The following is a 23,484-nucleotide window of genomic DNA, read 5'->3' as shown; positions in this document are numbered from 1 at the left end:
TTTGGACCGTGTGGGAGCGGTCGTCTATCGCTTGGCCCTACCCACACCTCTAGCCGCAGTGCATAACGTCTTTCATGTATCAATGCTGAAGAAGTACGTCCCCGATCCTTCGCACATCATCAAGTGGGAACATGTGGAACTTAAGGAAAACGCCACCTACATTCTTCGTCCCACTCGGATACTTGATAGGAAGGAGCAAGTCTTGCGCAACAAAGTCATTCTGTTGGTCAAGGTACTATGGACCCATCATGATGAAGAAGAGGCCACTTGGGAGACGGAAGTAGAAGTCCGCAAGTATTACCCATCCCTGCTTCAGCAATATGATCAGGTACAAATTTCGAGGACGAAATTTATTTGTAAGGTGGGTAGATTGTAACGTCCCGTCCAATCGGTGCATTGTCCTGAGGCGTCCACGTAGGATTTTTCGCAGGACCGAACGGTTAAAACATTCAGGGCTGGGATGCCATGAACTAATTAACCTAGAATTGGCCATTTGAATAAACCAGACAGGCCTGGCCAAGGCCAAGTGCGGGCCGTCAAGCTGGATGACCATATACGCTGAACAACAGCCCATATGGGCTATACCGCGACGCCGAAGGGTCGGAAAAATCTAATAATTTAGGGAACCCTTGAGCTCACTGGGCTTGTGGTCCATCGCGGACCGCGGACCCGGCAGACACCTAAAAGCGGGATCTGGCATTGACTAAATGCACCCCACCCATGCCAGGACCAAATCTGGCGTTTGCAAATGGAACCAAGATTCCAGGTTATCCGACCGTCGGATCTCTTCCATATTTACCAGGGAGGTCAAGTGGATTTTCCTGCAACTGTCCACCAACTCTGGGACCCGATCGTGGGCCAGTCACCGTCGATCACAAATCGGACCCGTGCGGCCAAACCCCTGGCCCGATCGTCCCCAAACTTTGCGTGGCCCTTCATCGGGCCATGAAGCACCCATCCTAAAAACTTTATAGCTTGAGGACCACCAGAAATGTTCAAATCACTAAAATGGGCCCCACAGGGCCGTTTAAAGATCTAAGCCTTTGACTCAAACCCCACTTTCATCTATCCGTTTATTCCCAAATTTTACGCGGCCCTAGACGGGCCATAAGGCACCTACCCACCGAATTTGATGGCTAAAGGAGCATTACTGCCACGCCAACCCCGAAAAATGTCCCTTAGTAGGCTAATATGGGAATTTAAGGGAACTTAAGGCCATAAGGCCCAAGTCTAGGGAATAAACCCTATCCCTCATAAATCTCTCTCCCATTTGCTACAACTATCAAGAGAGAAAGAGAGTAAGGGAGAGTAAAGAGGAGAAGAGAGAGAGAAGGAGGAGATTTAGGGACCCTAGATCAAGGTGGGCCCCCAAGAAAGCCAACCCTTCCTACTCCTTGCCACTCTTGCAAGGAGAAACTCCTTTTTATTAACCTCAACAACTATCCGTGGGTTGCCTAGGTGAGTTTATCACCCATCCTTCTTGAAGTTCATGTAGTAATGTGGATTTGAGTTGGAAATCTAACATGCAATAGCTTGATTTAGGGATTCCGGCCGTTCCACCCGAAAGCCCTCTTTCCTAGGGCGTTTCCCGAGTCTCCATCGAGCCATAGGTGCGGACTATTACTCCTAGGTGGCCTAGCACTAATTTCAATATGAGTTTAATGATTATGATTGCTAAATTGATGCATTTAGAGAGTGTAGGGAAAACCTAGGAAATCATGCCTATCTTAATGGTATGGAATTGCATGTTCTATTTGATTCTCCTCACATGACATGTTGAATCTTGATTATCGCTTGTTGGATGCTTTGTGGATTGCTCACATGATGTGCCTTATCTATTTCCATGTTGATGTTTTATATGAAATGTAGGAAGTGAGCAACTTCCTCACCAACACCCACAACACTTGCACCATTGTTAATGAATTGTGAAATCTTGTTTGTTTGATGAGTATGATTTATACGACTGAGGTGAGTGAACCTGCTTACGATTTTGCCTGTTGAGACTCCTGCCCGTTGACATGTAGTGGACCTCCATTTAAACCCAAGGGTTGGCCAAGGAAACAAGGAAAGCTAAGGCGGTCTCGTTGGTAGGACCGCCTTGAGGCTAAACCCACGGTTTTGGGCAAGTATGTGTGTGGGTGACTGTAGTTAGACTACGTGGGTTGCTTGCACCCGATGTCGCTCCGCCATGTGCTCGCCTAGACTCTTGCGGTCTAACCTACAGTCTGGCCGACCACGATTATTAACCCTGATTGCTCACACTTTTATGGAAATTGGGGCACCCCACAACCATTGCGGCCCAACAACAACTCACTTGAAATCGGTCCACAGCCTCGTGAGCCGGGCATGGTGGAATGGGACACTGTGTCTGAGCTGTCGGCCTATGCTGGGGTACCGCGCCTCCCCGTAGTGACCGCGAGCTATCCCTTTCTTTTGGCACTCCTCATGTGCTTGAAGTCGGGGATGAGGAACCCGACGGGATCACGGACCGCGGGGCCTCAGCCTCACGCATTGGGAGGTCTTGGTCTCGCAACCAGTCTAGGGCATTAATAGATGGGGTGTACCAGATTCCCCAAATCTGCTCGTTGAATGAACCTAACTAATAACTTGGCTAACACGACCGCATCGCATCGCATTAGTTAGGTTGGCGACTCGGCAGTCGAGGTCGCACTGAGGGAGTGTTGGCATTGACGATCGTTAGATGGCGTCGCACGAGGGAGTGTTGTGGTGAGGGCATCTATCATGTCATCCTGCATGCATGCGCATTAACAAGACTAGACAGTTGCTTATGATTGATTGTTTTTCATTAAATCCCTATTGAAATTAATGCTTGTTACAACTTGTGGCTAATAGCACCCACTGAGTTGATCACTCACTCCCACTCTGGGACGGTGTTTTAAAACACCAACCAGACCCTTTCATAGATGCAGGTGACTCAGGACTGGAGGAGCCCAGCGAGACGAGCCTGGACGATGAGTTGGAGCTGTCGTACTTTCAGCTGATGGAGGGATCGCCGCCCGCTTGAGGAGCGGTATTGGATGGCTGGGTTATGGGCTCAGCCCTTTTCTTTTGGACATCATATTTTTGTTGATTTGTTGGGCAACGCCATGCGCGACCCGTTTGTATTTTTTGGACTTGTATATGTTTATGTGAGACCTCTTCACTTCAGCAGGCTTTTGTGTTCATGTTTCATGTTCAGGGGACTTAAGGCCGCGCAAACCAAACAGATTAAATGCACATTAATGAATATCTGTAAATGGTGACTCTCGGGAACTCGGGAGTCGAGCGGATGCGCGACCCCCGAATTCCAGGGTGTTACAGGTTACCCTTCCTTTAAAACATTAATCATAATCATTTGTTGGGCTCACCGAGATGTGATCACACCAAGCTTCAGACACATCCAAATTTTAAGTGGGCCCCAACAAGTACTTTTATATGTTTTAGACATGTCTTGACACGATTTTAGATGGTATGGCCCACCTGAGTTCCTTATATGGCCGATTTTTAGGATATCTCATAATTTAAAGGGAACCCATCAAATGCATGGTATTGATGTTCAACACGCATCAAGGTGAGGCTCACAGAGCTTGACCTCATGGAAAGTTCCCATGAGCTAGACCGCATAGAACCATTTTCACACAAGGCATTTATTCACAAAAGAGCAAGGGTTGTACAACAAGAAGTGGACCCATTTGGACAGCCCAAAGGCACTAAAATGCTTCAAGCCACCTATCATATACCCTTATTGACTACACAACCACCTTAGGAGCTGGCGCAATTGAAGCCAGTCCCACCCGATCTATAAACAACTCAGCCCGGGCCACAGCATGAAGATCGGCCATCCTGTCAAAAGTTTTAGAAAAATGGGAGTTGTTGTCACCTAGCTAAGGTGTCCACTACACCATTTGCTTCCCTGGGAGTAAACACCAAGAGAATATTTCTACCTTTATTGTCTGCTACACCGTTCACTTCCCTTAATTAGAGCAACCCTTTCTAATACCAATTCCCACTGTTTACTATTGTGTGGCCCACTTAAGCTTTGGATATGTATCAATTTTGGGAACTTTCTTTAAATCGAAGTGGAAAATGGATGGACATCATACATCACAGTGGGTCCACAAAGTTCACTACACAATCTGCGTCCATGAAATTGGAGGATAGATATGTTGTTTAACCGATATGATGGGCCATATTGTGGATGGAGACTGGACACATGGCCTACATTCACATAATTCAAATCCCGAGTCCCAGTGTAGATAGGGCTAATTAGATGGGCGTTTAGATCAATAGGTAGATATTTGATTTGTGGCCGTCAAATGAACGGTTAGCAATAGCATTCTGAATTCAAAGAGTAAAAATGTATTTTAAGGTCCTCCGTTAGGTATGCTCTCAACTTCGAACCATTCACATCATGTCATCATCGAGCTTTATTTCAACTTATTGAGGTCATACACGAGTCTTATTCTGCTATTTGAATCTATCAAAGGCTATATCCTCAGTTGAACCATAAATCATTAAATATTAATTTTCTTACCGCCTCTATAGACATTTTTTTGGCCCTTATCCTTTCCTTGTAGACATTGTGGTCCATTTACATGCCATGTTAAACATCTTTGAGTAGTGTGCATGTAAGCATATAAGTGGCAATTGCTTGCTTCTAGATGGAAGCATATTGGGTGCTGACACTAGCATTTTGGGGCCACCATGATCTCTGTGTTTTATATCCACAGTGTCTATTTGTTTTGTCATCTCATTTTAGGGCATGAACCCAAAAATGAAGTATATCTGAAGCTATGTCCCTACTCATGACGCAGTGGTAGACTCCATGAGTTTCTACATTGAGGTCATGGATTGCAAGCTCTCATTGTGGTGTGTGGGTGTGGCCATGTAGGTGTGTTGAAAAAAGAAAAAGAGAGATCCAATGCTCAAGTGAACCACACAATAGGAAAGAAGGGGATAATGACACCCACCATTGAAACTTTCATAGGGTCCACCATGTTTATTTTCCATATAAAAAAAGAACAAAAGAAAAAGAAAAATAAGATAACATGGACTTGAATGAAGAGAAAACGCAAATATCGGCTTGATCCAAAACTTTTGTAACCCCCTAGAAGTTTCAAATTGTGGTCTTTCAGTTACCATGGTGTGGTTTACTTGAACTTTTGATTTGCTTCATATTTGGGCTAATGCCCCTAAATGAGCTAGCAAAATGGATGGAAGAAGTAGGTAAAACACATACATCATGGTAGCTCGACAGCACCCACCACCACCTAGTTAGATGGATAGATAGATAGATAGATAGGCTAGAGTCCACTTTTAGCTTTGAATTGTATAAGAAATGGTCGTGGCACTTCCTCCTCACATGTGGCACTGATGTACAATTGTTCAGACCATCAAAATTGCAGGCCCCATTTTGAACAGGGCATATCGATCAAGAAATCCTAACCATCCAATTAATTGTAAATGAGTGGTCCAAATTAATGGAAAGCGAATATCACATGGTCAATATAATCTCTCAACACAAATTTTCAGTTGCCCCATCCCAATTGGGTCAGCAATTTGGATGGTTTGGAATTTACTCATAACTATACCAAAAGTCACAATCATTTTTTAAATGGTGCAAAACTAACACAGGGGAGAGAGAGAGAGAGAGAGAGAGTCCACTTGATCAAGAAAGGTATTGTAGCTTTTACCTTAGAGGTGGTCCCTGGGAAGATAAGGAAATTTAAGATAACGATGGCCTAGGCCAATGAATAGAGGGGTAGGCTATTCATTAGCTTGTATTAACTGTTTAGAAAGAAAAGTGATTTGGGAGTTAAGCTTGTGGTCCAAAAGAAGTCTGTCCAAGAAAACAACCATATCTTCATGCTCCCATTTTCATCACCACAACCCCAATTGCTATCCAACATCAAGACCATCTTGACCATTCTATTTTATTTTCCCATAAACAAACCATATATATATATATATAAAATTTTAAAAGTGTGGTGATTGAGATTAGTTTGTGAGTTTCCAAGAACTTGTTGGTGAAATAAGTTCCCTAGAAGAGCATACAAGTTATCTTAAGTAGACTTATAAATGACCAAACATTGATCTTGGCCATCCATCCAGTACATCACACTTTTCATGGTAATTTGCAATGACAAAGCCATGTTGGATATGATCATCTGATATGATTATTGGGATTAATGGCTTAATAAAGCTATTTCAAAAACTAAAAATCTCTCTTTAAGAGAAATGAACATTTTTGACCGTTGAGATCTCATCCCAGACAGATGGTGGTCAGGGATTGGGCATCACAACCTAGTAGAAAGGCACATTGATCCCTTGGACAGATCGCCCCGGAGACGACCTAATTAATCATCCAACCATTGGCATTTCAGATCTATTAAACTGGTCTATTGTCAAACCAAAACATACTTTTAACTACAATTGAAATGACTACAAGTTAGAGTATTTCAAAAATATACAAGAAGGCGACCCAATGCTTTTTGACTTTTGTTGGGCAAAAGCTAGTCCCATAGTGGATGGGAAGAGTATTTTGAAAGAGTTTATATAAATCTTTCTCTAACAAGTACTACATTATACTTCAAACTTGCCCCAAGTCGGCTTAAAATCAGCTAAAAAAATGATTAACCCATACGGGTACATGATACTCATATCCTCATACGCATGACATGTATTCAATGTCGTGGTAGGCGAACTATCTCAAATAGAGTAACTGAGATCGTGTTGGGATTTGTGCTGTAGAATCACAAAGATATGGATCTAGGATAGTAATCTAAGAACGCTAAACAATCACAAGAGAACACAAATATTTAACGTGAAAAACCCTTTCCGAAAAACCCACGGTACAAAGCGACAGAAATCCACTATGAAAATAGAAATTACAAAGAGAGAGGACTTATCCGATTCGAACAACCTCAAATCTCACCCTTTCTACACCCTTTAATAACCCTAGAACCCTTCTAGAAACCCTTTAAAATACTTTAAAAAGCCTTAGCATACCTTAAAATAGCCTTAGAGACTCCTATTTATAATTTAGGAAACTCCACCTATGCACCGACTTTGTAAAAGTCCAAAAACCACCTTAAATTTACGTAGTCCATGCGCAGTCTTGAAGAATGGCTTCGACTACCTTCGACTAGTCGAAGAAGGGCTTCGACCAGTCGAAGGGACCTTCGACTAGTCAAACCAGTCCTACAACTGGTCAAGCAACTTGGCAGATTTAAGACATCCTTTTTTAACAACAGATTGTGCCTCATGTAATATTAGACATTGTTATATTTTTCGATTGTATATATTTCCCTTTTATTGGTTTTCTTATTATATTTCTATCTTTGCTCCCAATTAAGAATTTGATTAAGGGTTCGATTTCATCCCATTTTCTATAAGTTCATTGTATTCTTGTATAGATATATACAAGAGAAAAATTAATTGATTACTTTGATGCTATGAAAATTTTTTTGGAGGATGTAAAACGATTTAATTAGGAGAATATAAACAAATAATTTTTTCTCTTGTATAAATTTGTACAGAAATATAATGAACTTATAGAAAATGGGACGAAATCAAATCCTTAATTGGGAGCAAATATAAAAATACAATAAGAAAAGGAATAAAAGAGAAATATATATAATTGAAAAAATATAATAAGAAATAAGGTTCTTCATTTACTGTGTTATTACTAAAATTACGTGGATAGTCTACCATGACATGCAGAAGCGTAGTAGAGCTTATAATTGAGGGTCTCAGAGGGGGTGAATAGAACTACTTAGAGTTATTTTCTAACGCAGGGATGAACGTGAGGTCGAGCACCGTCTTCCTCAAGATGATAACTATTCCGAATCCATAGAACTTCTCTGGACTCCTCACAAAGACATCTCGAATTCATAAGGAAAGAAAACAAGAAAACAGAAATAAATTCTAATAAATTCAAAATTGATTGATAAATAATTGATAATTGTCTAATGTGTCTCCTTACACCATTAATAAAGAAAAAATAAACTAAAATTCATAATTACCAAAAATAGAAAAATTCTTAATACTCTCTTGTGCTTCTATCATCTTCTTAATTACTTTAACGATTGTTGATGTAAATGGTTCAGTTCTACGATTAAACACCCTATATGTGATATACCTATGAGATGACTAAGGTGATGAGAGTTGGATTAGATCTCCTATAACTAATTATTTTAGTTGGTTCTTAGTAGAGATTCCCCTATATAAGTGCTTTAAAGAATTTAGATAAAGATATACCTATAAGTTTAGTGTATAATCTCTAGAAATGAGAGAGTTCATTCACATCTTTATAATAGAGCTCGGAATGTTCATTAGAATGATTAATCATAGGAAGGGAGAATAACAGTGGGAAATCGCTTAGGCTCTATTTGCACACACAAAAACCAATCATTTTGCCCAGGGTCTGAATGCCCTTTATAAAGAAGTTGAGTTCCAATGACTGTAAAACGGGCAAAAAAATGGCACATTTGATTAATTGAACTTCGTTTGATTTTGGCCAAAAATGTTATTGGACTGTTTTAGCCATTCTCGATCAATCGAGGATTCATTCGATCGAACTCACCCAGAGTTTTGTTGTCTTTAGGCTATACAATTTACAGTAATTCTAAACCTCTATAGCTTATCTAGACATGTTCCAATTGAGTTCCTAAAACTAAGGGATGATCAATTAAAGATTTACCTATTAAGGAATTGATCATTTAAAAGTTAGGTTGTTTTGAGCATAAGATTAAGGTCACCAAAGCATCTCCATTTACATGTTCCTTCACTCCTTGATACTTCATGTCTTCATGTGTCTTCGGTCTTTAGCTTTCATGGGCTCAACCGACTCATGGATACACTGATCCACGTGATTGACAAATAGGTTTACAAATAAGTGAACTACCAATTGATTCTCAATCAACTAAACATGTGTGCAATTATATTTTTCAGTAAATTATTATTGTTCGGATATTTTCCATACCATTGTTTTCAACACCACATACATATGAAAATCGCCATCGTAAAGTTAGTAGGCACAAAAAATTATAATTGCAAAGTTCTTGGCCACAAGGCTGTACTCCTTAACGTGGGTTCATTGGTTTTCATACGCAACATCATCGGCTTGAATGAAGTTGGGATCTTTTTTACAATCAATAGCCGAAAGTGGATTTTTAATTAATTGTCTGTGACAAAGGTCCAATCATTTCTAAGTTGTCCATCTAGTGGATCCCACCTTTTACTGTCCATTTCCCTACAAATTACTTTGATTAGATAATCCCAACCATCCTATCCTTGGCCAACAAAATAGCTGCTTACAACAAAAAAGGACTAGTCATTATTAAATGACCCTATGTGGTGGGGCCCACCGGAGTGTCCACATGCATGGCAAATCCAAGATTGGGTTGCACAATTTAGGCTTCAAATTAAAATTCCTAAAAGGCAAGCTGGTATACACAATTCCTTCCAATAGTAAGGTAAAATTCCATACCTAAAAAATTCTATAGTTGCTAGCAAGATTCTTGCTAGAAAATTCCATGGGTAAGACTATATATCAAATTAGATGGGGCACATATAAGGAAATACGTTCCACACAATCTCTTTATTCAAGGTTTTTTTCTTGTATGGGGTTTGGCACACAATCTCTTTCTCTAAAGATTTTTTCTTGTATAGGGTTTGACCACGATCGTAGGTTGGTCGAGCCATCGTTAACCTAGGTGGTCGATCCTCGTTCGTCATTGCATTAGCTAGCTTCTATCACAACCGAAGTTGCTAGAGGTATGGATTGTTTCTTCACTCTCATACGACGCGTATCCTAGAAGTTTGTTTAGATCATGGTATGCTACTATGGACACCAATCGATGCATAATGCAGCACCATAAATTGGGCCCATCCTCACGTAAAAAGAGATCTCTCATTTGAAAAAGTCCTAAACATTCCAACGGGTTCCTGTTCAACCGACCCAATCAAAGTATTCTATGGCTAGAATCTTCCAATCCGGTGGATCTTTGTTAGATGGACCATCCATGATGGGTCCACCATGCCTATATTTTGGTTCACTAAAACCATGAGTCTCATCCGTACAAACTGATAGTGGGAAAACGCAATGCAGTATCTTTGACCGAAGACGAAAAGGAGAGGCCATTAAAGTTGAAAGTCATAGACATGAGACATGAAAATTTGGAAATAGAAATGTCTAACAAGGCTCTTGTAAAGTCACTCCCATTTCAAACCCTCGAGAAAACTAGGGATGCGAACCGTGGGACCACCAGAACGTGTTTTCTGGAACTAGAACGAAAATGATAATTTGCCTCCGTGTGCATGCATCCGTCTGCTCTACACATGGCACACGCCTATGTTGATCGGAACCGTAGAAATCGTGGGACCCAAAGCTACGTTGATTTTTTATTTTTTATTTTTTTTAAATTTTCCTTTTTCTTTTTTTAATTTGGACCATTTGTTTTTGTTTTTTTTAATCCATTCATTTGAAGCCACCAACCAATAGTTGACACTCGGATTATGTTTGATACCCTGGCATTACACGGTGCTTGATACTCGGGCATTTCGAAATGGTAGGTGAGGCATACATGAATTCAAAGCAAACCACTAAAGCGATCTTGACCTCTGATTAGTGGACACTTGTTTGTTGAAATAAGAAGATTGTGTTGGCAGTCCGATTTGTTTCTTGTCATGTGTAATGTATGCAAGTGTGCCAGAATTGATAAAGCAGTTTGATTCAAATTGATGTATAGTGGGTCGCAGACACTTTCATAGCCAAGATGGATCAGAAAAGGCCTGGTCGACGACAGAAGTGATTCGGACCATCGGACCTTAGATCGGGCGTATCTCGCAATCTGGAATGAGTTACCTGACGTAAAATATATGATTTTGGGGTAGAACGAGTTACTTTAGCCAACCAACTTAGCTACGCCGGGTTGCGCAACCCGGAATTGTGAAAAACCCCTGGATTGACGGTCATTTTCCTATTTTAATTTTGTTTTTACTATAAATAGTAAGTTTTAGTTTGATTATAACTCTTCATCCGTCAGGCTTTAGGAGTTCCACCCAACGTGAAAAGAGCTTAGAATAATTAGGGGAATGGTTTGGTGAAGCCAAATAGGACACTTACTATTTTGGCCGAAAACCTTGCGCACTTGTAGACATCACAACCGTCTATAAATAGTAAGTTTACTATTTATAGTAAGTCGCGGATTCTAGGAGTTTTAGTTGTAGTTTGATTCTGATTTCTTTCCCATTACTTGGTACCCCTATTTAAAGGGTTGTGAACTCATTTTTAAGCATTCTTCAATCAAATTCGAATTTATTAGAATTTCTTTCTATTTCCTACTTTCTTTCCTTGTGGATTCGAGAAGTCTCTGTGAGGAGTCCAGAGAAGTTCCGTGGATTCGGAATAGTTATCCTCTTGAGGAAGACGGTGCTCGACCACACGTCCTCCCTTGCGTCAGTTTGGTATCAAAGCGAGGTTTCTCCTCGAATTGATAGCTTCTAATGATGGGTCGGGCAACAATCCCATGGGCGGTGTTCTAGGAATTTACCTTTAACGACGGCAGCTTTTGAAGTAGCGCAACGAGAGAATCAGCAAGCTATGCAAGGGCTGCAGGCTTCCATCGACTGCATAGCGGATCTCTTGGTAGAAAATCTAAGACAACTCTGTATTCCTGATGATAATCCTCCACCGCCAATTGCTGAAATTCGTAATCGTCCTGATCGCAGGATAGTACCGGCAGTGCATCGAAGGGTCATTCCTGAGGAAGGGGGCTCCAGTGAGGAGAAAATTAACGACATCATCTTCCAACAGCCTAGACATAGCACCGATCGAGTAGATCGAACAGATCGAGAATTCAAGATGCGGGTTGATATTCCTAGCTTCAATAGCCAACTAAACATTGAGAATTTTCTCGATTGGCTTTCTGAAGTTGAGTGATTTTTTGACTATATGGACATCCCTGAAGCAAAGAAGGTCAAGCTTGTAGCCTACAAGTTGAAAGGAGAAGCTTCAGCTTGGTGGGGACAACTGCAACTCACACAAACCAGACAGATGAAAGCACCAATCCGCACCTGGTAGCGGTTAAAGCAGCTACTACATGCCCGATTCCTCCCTAGCGATTACGATCAGGTATTATTCCAACAATACCAAAATTGTCGATAGGGTAGTCGGTCGGTGAGAGAATATGCAGAAGAATTTTACCGCCTGGCAACGCGTAACGATTTGGTCGAAACTGAATTGCAGCAAGTCGCCCGATTCAACGGTGGATTGCGTGTGACTATCTAGGATCGAGTCCAGATGTAGTCCGTCTGGATGATGAATGACGCGATCAAGTTGGCTACTCGGGCAGAAGCGCAACTTGAACGTCCTAACACACTAACCTATCCTACTGCAAGGATTTCTATGGCAGGTCTACCCCAGGAAACTACATAGCCCAAGGGGAAGGAGCCCGTAGGAGCACACGCTCAACCTCCTATGTCTGAAAACCGATATCAGAGAAGAGGGCAAGCTAGACCCCAAAGGGGCGTATCGACTGCTGCTGGTCCAAGTAGAATCCCGAACCCTTATGCTCGGCCAAGGCCTGATAACTGCTATCGTTGTGGCCAACCGGGTTACCTATCAAATACTTGTCCCCAGCGAAAAGTGGCAAACCTCGACATCAATGATGGTAGTGCTGATAAAGCTTATGAAGATCTAGATATTGAAGAACCGGAGCATACCACTGAGGACGAGGCAGATGATTTAAGTTGGGTTCAGCAAGATCACGGTGAGTCGCTCGTCGTGAGGCGACTATTATATGCACCAAGAAAAGAAGTGCATCCACAGCGGCATAACATCTTCCGCACTAGGTGTACGGTGAATCGAATGTTTATGACATGATCATTGATAATGGGAGCAGCGAGAACATCACCTCCAAGGTCATGGTGAAAAAATTATAATTGAAAACGGATCGTCATACCTCTTCATATACAATTGGTTGGATTAAGAAGGTCAGCGAAACAAAGGTAATTGAACGGTGCACCATATCCTTTTCAATTGGCAAATATTATAAGAATGAAGTAGTATGCAATGTGGTTGACATGGAAGCATGTCACATACTACTCAGTCAACCCTGGCAATCTGATCGAGATACCACTCATAAAAGGCGAGATAACATATATATCTTCGTCAAAGACGGCCGAAAGACCATATTGACCCCTATGGATCCAGAGAGACCACCTGAAACTTCTAAAGTAGAGGGTCATTTTCTCTTAACCATACAGGACTTCGTGGAAGAATCCAAAGAAATAGGACAGGCTTATGCATTAATTGTAAAAGGGGAAGAACTCGAGCCTACCATCATCCCTGAAAGACTAAGGCCCCTGCTATATGAATTCAAAGAAATCTGGCCCGATGATCTTCTTAATGGGTTACCCCCCATGCGGGATATCCAACATCATATCGACTTTCTCCCTGAGTCCAGTTTACCTAATCGGCCTCATTATTGAATGAGTCCGAATGAGTGCGAGATTCTGCAGGGACAAGTAGAGGAGTTGATCCGTAAGGGTCTTATTCGAGAAAGTATGAGTCCATGTGCTGTACCAGCTCTATTAACTCTAGAGCAAGATGGGAGTTAGCGCATGTGTGTCGACAGCCGAGCCATCAACAAAATCACCATAAAATACAGGTTTCCTATACTACGGTTGGACGATATGCTGGACATGCTAGAGGGTGCAAAAATATTCTCTAAATTGGACCTAATGAGCGGCTACCATCAGATTCGAATACGGCCAGGTGATGAGTGGAAAACGGCCTTTAAGACCAAGGAAGGATTATACGAATGGATGGTCATGCCCTTCGGTCTTTTGAATGCGCCTAGCACATTTATGAGATTGATGAACCAAGTTCTGAAATCTTTCATTAGGCAGTTCGTTGTGGTTTATTTCGATGATGTTTTGATATACAGTTAAGACGAAACCACCCATATAGAACACCTCAAGAAGGTCCTTCAAGTGCTCACTAAAAATAAAATGTATCTCAATTTGAAAAAGTACAGCTTCATGACTGATAACCTATTGTTCCTGGGTTTTGTCGTAACATCCATGGGCATTCGGGTGGATGAGGAAAAGGTGAAGGCAATCAGAGAATGGCCGGTTCCTATAAATATTCACGAAGTGTGAAGTTTTCATAGACTGGCGACATTCTATAGTCGGTTCGTGAAAAATTTCAGTACTATTATGTCACCAATCACAGATTGCATGAAGAAATGGTAGTTTCAGTGGATGAACGAAGCCGACAGAGCTTTGCCGAAATCAAGTGCAGGTTATCCACGACCCCGATTCTTGTACTTCTCAACTTCGACAAACTATTTGAAGTCGAATGTGATGCCTCATATGTCGGAATTGAGGGAGTTTTGTCTTAAGAAGTTAGGCTGGTAGCCTTCTACCATGAGAAACTTAGTGATGCACGCAAGAAGTGGTCTACATATGAGATCGAGTTATACGCGGTGGTCCAGGCACTGCGACACTGACGACTTTATTTGATTCAGAGGGAATTCATACTTTACACGGACCATCAAGCTTTCAAATTCATTAATAGTCAAGCTAACATTAATCGTGTGCATGCTAGATGAATCTCGTTTTTACAGGAACTCACGTTCGTACTAAAACACAAGTCAGGGCAACAGAACAAAGTAACTGATGCACTGAGTCACCGTGCAACTTTGTTAGTCACTATGAGCAATGAGGTTGTCAGGTTCGAGCGCCTCAAAGACATATATGCCGATGACGACGACTTCAAGAACGCATGGGTTAGGTGCCAAGAAGGTCACCCCGGCAACTTATATATGCAAAACGGGTTCCTTTTCAAGGAAAATCGACTATGCATCCCGAACAGTTCACTAAGGGAACAGATAATCAAAGAACTACATGGAGGTGGCCTCAGTGGGCACCTTGGGTGAGACAAGACGCGAGCTCTTGTGGAAGAACGGTATTACTGGCCACAATTGGTACGTGATGTGGGAAAGGCAGTCCAACGTTGTTATATTTGTCAGACCTCTAAGGGGCAATCTCATAATACGGGTCTCTACACCCCGTTACCCGTACCTGACGGCCCTTGGGAGGATTTATCTATGGACTTCGTGTTTGGTCTCCGACGAACACAACGCAGCATGGATTCGGTGTTCGTGGTAGTAGATTGTTTCTCCAAGATGGTGCACTTTATTCCATGCAAGAAGACTCTCGATGCAACACACGTGGCGAATCTATTCTTCAAAGAAATTGTGTGGCTACACGGGGTTCCCAAGACTATTACTTCTGACTATGATACGAAGTTCATAAGCCATTTTTAGCGGACTTTGTGGACTCGATTTGATACACGACTTCAGTTCAGCAGCGCCTACCACCCACAGACTAACGGTCAAACTGAGGTTGTGAATCGCACGTTGGGAAACCTCCTTCGATGTATTTCAGGAGAAAAATCGAAGCAGTGGGATTTGACTTTGTCTCAAGCGGAGTTTGCATTCAACAACATGGTGAATCGCTCGACAGAAAAATCCCTATTCCAGGTTATTTACGAACGAGTACCCCACCACACACTAGACTTGGTCCCTCTGCCCAAGCTCCTAGGCATGAGCATTGCAGCAAAACATATGGCTGACAAGATCATGGGCATTCATGCGGAGGTACAAACCAAGCTACATGCCTCAAACGAAAAGTACAAGGAGCAAGCAGACAAGCATCGGCGACAAAAGGTGTTCGAGGTGGGCGACCAAGTAATGGTCCATCTGCGAAAAGGACAATTTTCGACCGGAATGTACAACAAGTTGAAGAATAAAAAGATTGGATCGGTACCAACATCCGAAAGATCAATGATAACGCTTATGTTGTTGATCTTCCAGATGACATGGCTATCTCATGGACTTTCAACATCGCGGACCTAATCGAGTATCATGAACCAACGCAGGATGAGAACTCGAGGACGAGTTCTTTTGAAGTGGAGGGGACTGATGTAGAGCGGGTCGCGGACAGTTTCATGGCCAAGATGGATCAGAAAAGGCCTAGTCGACGACAGAAGTGATTCGGACCGTTGGACCTTAGATCGGGTGTATCTCGCAATCCGAAATGAGTTACCTGACGTAAAATATATGATTTTGGGGTAGAACAAGCTACTTTAGCCAACCAACCCCGCTATGCCGAGTTACGCAGCCCGAAATTGTGAAAAACCCCTGGATCGACGGTCATATCCCTGTTTTAATTTCGTCTTTACTATAAATAGTAAGTTTTAGTTTGATTATAACTCTTCATCCGTCAGGCTCTAGGAGTTGCGCCCAACGTGAAAAGAGCTTAGAATAATTAGGGGAATGGTTTGGTGAAGCCAAATAGGACACTTACTATTTTTGGCCGAAAACCTTGCGCACTAGTAGACATCACGACCATTTATAAATAGTAAGTTTACTATTTATAGTAAGTCACGGATTCTAGGAGTTTTAGTTGTAGTTTGATTCTAATTTCTTTTCCATTGCTTGCTACCCCTATTTAAAGGGTTGTGAACTCGTTTTTATGCATTCTTTAATCAAATTCGAATTTATTAGAATTTCTTTCTATTTTCTACTTTCTTTTCTCGTGGATTCGAGAAGTCTCTGTGAGGAGTCCAGAGAAGTTCCGTGGATTCAGAATAGTTATCCTCTTGAGGAAGACGGTGCCCGACCCGACGTCCTCCCCTGCGTCACAAACCATTCAACTTTGACCCAAAGAGTTAAAATAAACAGATAATCTAATATGAATTTATATGACCAAATTCTGAGCATATCAACCTTTTACTCAATCACTTGCAAAATTTTATGTTGATCAAGCGATAATTGAATAATGGGGTTGAAATTGATAGATTTGCTTTTATTTGAATTGTAGATGATTGTTATTGGTTGGTTTCTTCTTTATTGAACTCCTTTCGTACTTATAGAATTCTGTTGCAGTTTGTTCTTTCATATCCTTCTTTCACACCGCAACAGTTACAATAGTTGAAAAATATTTATCTCATCACTTTCTGTATCTCAAATTGCTCAACTGCATTACTCTATTTGTTCATTAAACTTTTGGATAACTCAACCATATCATTCCGTCAATCATCCACTGATATGTAAAACTAGGTTTATGTCGGTTATGATTCCGCAAAAAGCACTTTAAGTATTCTTAAGATCTTTTCATCTACCCATTTCTAATGCAATGCCATGTGTCGCTGCCCTCTTATTGGTTTTCTCTACAACAGATTAGATTTTTTTTAAAAAAAAAAAATAATTTTAAAGCATCCAATAAATGCCCACAAATTTGATAACTAGATAATCAAATAATTTTAATTTTTAATTTAAATAAATGTAAATTCAGACCCTTAATTTAGATAGTTATTCTGAATTAATTGTATTGCACGTGTACAATTTCGAAGTTATTGCTAAGTGGGTGTGCATAGTCTATCCAACTCTTTTGGACTATGTCTTTTTCTTTTTCTTTTTTTACTTTTGGTGGTCTGCGTATGGACACTCGGTCCCCACGAGAGTATCAAATAATTTCTTTTTTTAGGGAAGTTCTTTTCACAAGATGACGAGAGAGCGAGCATGGCAAGCAAAAAAATCGTGTCCCTTTCCATCATGAAATACTGATGGGTATACCTTCCCCCTTGGTAAAGTGTGAAAAGACCAAAAGGTCCTTGCATGCTGAATTTGGAGGCCATAAACTCTACATCAATTACTGAATTAGGCTCCATTGCTTTCATGGTCATCAAAATGATAGTACCAAATTAGGGTTTAGCCCAACCTTGGTGACCCGACCCTTTAGGGCCATGGCTTGGGCCCCATGACTTGGCATAGGGTTGAAACTTAGGCCTAGTGTTTGGGCCAAGTTGAGGCTATTGATTGATGTAGGACGAAGTCAAGGAAAGTCTTATGGACTGAGAAATTATTATTATCATTTTTAAAAAAAATCAAGCTAGAAGGTTAGATCAAAGATTTAGCGTGTGATATAGCTTCCAATGGCCATGACTTTATGATCGGCTATTTATTTTGCGTGTGTAACATGTCATTGGAAAGGTATTGGCGAGCTTCAAGTCTTTGCCACTAACAAAGGCATTTGAATGGTTTTCCAAAAATAGGTCATTTTAGGGGTTAAATGTAAGTTTAAGTACACCCTGATCCATGGCTCAAGTGGTAGACTGAGTGAAAGATACCTCGTTTCAACACTGAGGTCTTGGTATCAATCCCTATTGGGGGTGGTTAACAGTGAAGTGTGAACTGACAGTGGGGTGTACCAACAAGCTAACAAAAAAAAGTAATAATAAAAAATAAATAATCCCTAGTGGGGGTGGCTAACAGTGAAGTGTGAACTGACAGTGGGGTGTACCAACAAGCTAACAGAAAAAAATAATAATAAAAAATAACCACCAACAAGCTAACAGAAAAAAATAATAATAATAAATAAATAATCCCTAGTCGGGGTGGCTACAGTGAAGTGTGAACTGACAGTGAGGTGTACCTACCAACAAGCTAACAGAAAAAAATAATAATAAAAAATAAATAATCCCTGGTGGGGGTGGCTAACAGTGAAGTGTGAACTGACAGTGAGGTGTACCAACAAGCTAGCTGAAAAAAAATAATAATAAATAAATAATGTAAGTTTAAGTCAAATTTTACTATTTTTAGCATGTTATTGGTTTTGATAATTTTAGAATATGAAGAAATCAAATTATATACCTCGAGTCTTTATTTCAGTATTGAAAAAGAGTTCGAAATAATTTAGAACACAATGTATCATTTTTAGTAAATTTATTATTTCAAAAAAGTTATAAATTTAGACTTTATAGTATTCTTTTATTAGATTGGCGTACGTCAATTGCAATTAGAGTGAGATCTTTCCTCGGGTTAATAGATTCTACTAGACGATCGGTTAATAACAATAGTATGAATAATACTTCGGCACCAAGTCTATATCCTTTTTGATCAAGAATTCTTATACTCAACATGGGAGATAAGGCAAAAATTGGTTGGATAATTGAGGCCATAAATTTCAAACAAATTCGTTGTCATGAACAACCCATGATTGTGGAAGGGGATCGGCTATTTTAGATCCACCCCCATTGCCCTATCTCTATATTTTTTTAATGAATGTCTAACCCATGTGGTCAATTGTATCACTTAGGTCATAGCCATCAAGGCCATGGCTCTTCCTCAAACATAGGACCCTTTTGTCTCTCTCCAAAATCAATCAATCAATTATTGGTGGACCATCAAAGTTTGGATGAACATGCATCCATCTTCCCTAAGTTCGAATGGTTCATTAATGTAAAACCATACACAGCAGTGATGTAAAACCATGCATACGCATCCACCTTCCCTAAGTTCAAATAGGTCATGGTGTGCATTGCATCATAGCCGACCAACCATATACAATTTTCTTATGATTTTTAAAATAGAAGAAATGCTCCAGTGCTCTCTTGGTTATGATGCTCATAGTTGCATTGGGACACTTAAACAGTCCAATGCATTGGTGCATACTATCCATTAGGTCCAGCTTGCATAATTTCAAGGGCTACCATAAAATAAGCCCAAATCAAGAATGGATTAGATCACCTGATCAGTGTGATTTTTAAAATAAGGCCAAATCAATAATGGATTAGATAATCTAATCCGTGTGATTTTTGCATGGTAGCTCATGAGATACGTTCTGAAAGTAATTTATAGTTCAGACGAAATGGCTGGACTGTCCAAGTGAATCGATGTAACCAAGAGCTCCATAACTTATAATGATCTCTCTTTAGCATTCTCCCATTCAAATATATATATATATATATATATATATATATATATATATATATATATATATATATATATATTTGAAGCAATAAGACAACAAAAAAGAAAATCCAAACGGTTTATAACCGGTAGATGGCAGCTACATGCATCCAACAACCATAGACATTTTCAAACTTCTAGAATATCCTTCTTTTTTTTTTTTTTTTCTAGAAAGAAAAATACATACTCCCAACAGGTTACAAAGGGGGTCAAATTGGCTATTTTCTGTGAATTTTCTACTGCGAAGAGGCGTACATTCGTGCAAAGACGCAGTAATCCGAGTGGATATTTCAAAGTGTGAATTTTGAACTTCCATTGATAGAAGCCTTAGGGCTGTTTGGTTGCCACTTTAAATTAATTTCATATCTTTTTAGTTAACAATAATTATATATTAGATATTATAGATTTACGGCACGACGTTGTGTTGTGTGGATGGTGTAGCCTGGATAAGATATTTTATAATGAAATGTTGTTGTGATAATGGATATGTGACATTTGGTAGTGATGCTAACTATCCATGTGAGCATATGTGGACGGTGCAAAGGATTTTTATTTTTATTTTTTTGGATATTTTCTGTAAGGCTGAGTATAATTTTTAAATCATACTCCATCCATGATTGATTTATCAATTTATGAGGTCTAGCTTGTCTTATAATCATAACACATGTATAATTTTCTAAGTGCATGTACATCAACTCTCTAATTAAAAGCATTTATGCTGAAGTAAAAGGCTTAATTGTCACTTGCAGATGGGTAGAAGTAGGCATATGGTAGGGGTATGAGAGCTGTACCTACCCTCGCAATGGGGGCATGGTTTATGTTTGTAAGATCCATACCGTCCATCTATTATGTTCACGAATGAGGCTGAGTTTTGTTGGCCGGGGTTTGGTGGCGCTGGATGTTGAGGGTTGGGACGCTAACAGTGAAGCCCATTCATTGATCCTCTTAACCCAGGTCCATTTCTGCGGCTTGGTCGGCATGCTTGGTGGGGAGCTGGCTGCCTTGTTTTGTTTCCCGGACACTCTTCTAGCTTGTTTATTCTCTTTTTTTTTTTTTTGGTTTAAAAAATAAAAAAATTATATTTTTTAAAAAATAATTTTAAAATCTTTATTTTTCCTTACAAAATGATTCTTAAAAATCAAAGAAAAAAAAAGTTTTCTTTAGTCCCACATCAAGTAGAGTGGGAGAAAACTTTTGGTTTATAAATTATTAAGTGTGTAATATTCTTACTAGGGAAATGGAGACTCACATTGCGTGTTCCAATTAATACTTGGAAAATGGAGAGATGCTTGGGTTGCGTGTTCCAATTACATAGGCCCTTTAATTCTAGGATCATCCAGTCTAACCAAATAAATCAAAATTCGATCTAAGCTCGTCTCTTCACAATTACTGTATATAGGACCTTACAAATGCTATCAGTGATATCAATTCAACAGGAGAGGGAGTGAATTAAGCTTTAAGGACAATGCATCATTTATGTGCTATATCCTAGTGTAATTTTTTTATTTTCAATTTCCAAAAATATTTATGTGAAATAATCTTCAACAATTTTTATCATATATGATGGGTTTGATTATAAAGGTCAAATAATAGGCATGGCCTAACTTACATTTAGTTTGTTTAGCAAAGGTATAGGTGATGTGCTCTCACCTTTCTACAAAGAAAATAAAATAATATTCAGATCATCCATCAAATGTGCTTGCCCATTTTTCTATGACCTCCAAATCATATTGATCTACACCAATCAACTGCGCCAAAATATAGAAATAGTGTGTGAAGTCGTAAGTTGTACCTATATAACTTGATGTAGTGGGGACCACCTTAGTTTTAGAATGACCTAATTATTGGAGGTGTTCCTTCATCCTCATTCGGCATATCAAATGAATGGATTGGATGTCCTATACAAATTAAGGTGGGAGCTAAAAACAATTAATGGTTAGAGTCTCCATCCCAAGGGTTTCCTCTTGTGTGGCCCACCTGAGTTTTCATCGACGCAAGGATAAACGTTATGAGGTCGAGCACCGTCTTCCTCAGAAGAATAACTATTCCAAATCCACAGAAGTTCTCTGGACTCCTTACAAAGGCTTCTCGAATCCACGAGAAAGAAAACAAGCGAATAGAAAATAAATTCTATAAAATTCGAAATTGATTAATTGAAATAAATGAGTTCACAACCCTTTATATAGGCATACCAAGCAATAGAAGAGAAATCAAAAGCAAACTAAAACTAAAACTCCTAGAAATTCGTAACTTACTATAAATAGTAAATTTACTTTTTATAGTAAGAATCCTATGTGGCTTAACCACGTTATTCTCCTAATTATTCTAAGCACTTTTCATGTTGGAAGCAACTCCTAAAGCCCAATGGATGAAGAGTTATAATCTAACTAAAACTAACCATTTATAGTCAAAAGAGAAATAAACATGAAATTTGACCGTCGATCTGATGGAATCTTGCAAATTCAATATAGGTAACCTGACACAGCTAAGTTGGTTGGCTAAAGTAGCTCGTCCTACCCTAAAATCATATATGGTATGTCAAATAATTCATTCCAATTTACGAGATATGCCTATTTTAAGGTTCCGACGGTCTTGATGACTTTTGTCTCTGATCGGGCCTTCTCTGGTCCATCTTGAACATAAAAGTGTTCACGACCCGCTTTACATCAGTTTTCAATGAGTCTGATTTTTGGGATCCAAAGTCAACATAAGTCTCATCCATGTTGCCTCCTTATGGCTATTGAAGGGCAATTAAGACGGATCTTATCAAAGTAGCTGGATTTCAACTTTAGCTCAAAATTCAACCTGTCATAATAGCGTGGCAATTAACACATGAATAAAGAGGCAGGAAAATAGTGATAGTTTGATAATGTTGCTATTTGCTTAGTCAGTTAACCTACCACACGACAATTAATCTATGCCAACTACTGGACTATTTCTAAGCTGATATCTATTCTGATGTGCAAAAAAAAAAAAAAAAAAAAAAAACCTATTGGATGAGTTGGATGTCATAAACACATGATTGGTTGGTAGTTATCTATTGGGTGGATGGTAATTTATAGCAAAAACAGTTGGATGTGAGCATTTCTCTATATTATATGGCGTTTGTAGGAAAATCTATCATCCACATTTATTTATTTTAAATGAGGTTAGCATGAACACATATATTCATATGTGCCATATGCCTGATAATCTGAGCCGTTGATTAAATTCAAGACCATGAAAGCACATTCTACTGAAATTTCAGGCCCACCAAAGTGGAAACCAAAATCAAAGGAAAATGCCTTAAACTCATTACCAGTGGCAACCAAACCTTTAGATTTTGATTGGCCCACTGTTTTTGAACGGTGGGAGGTGTGTGTTCACCAAAATCAAAGAAAAACAGGTGAGAATCTCTTCTTTCTTTCTTTCTTTCTTTTATTTGTCATCTGAAGTGGTCTAAAGGGTTATTATGAGATTTTGACGAGGGCAGATGTGACTGCAGCCAGTAATAGAAGGGTAGTCAAGGAAGTTTCTTTTTACAAAAGAACGGACGCAGTCTACGCCAAAATGCTCACGTTAGTGACAGGCGCCATGGTAAACGTCCACGCTTCGCTGGTGACAGGTCGGGCGCCGCTTTCGTTTACCACCCTTTCTTTTGTCTCGTTTACGACTCTCCAAT

This window comes from Magnolia sinica, chromosome 14, assembly GCF_029962835.1.
Source record: "Magnolia sinica isolate HGM2019 chromosome 14, MsV1, whole genome shotgun sequence".
Classification (NCBI taxonomy): Eukaryota; Viridiplantae; Streptophyta; class Magnoliopsida; order Magnoliales; family Magnoliaceae; genus Magnolia; species Magnolia sinica.
The sequence above is the reverse complement of the archived record's forward strand: the minus strand, read 5'-3'. Positions refer to the sequence as shown.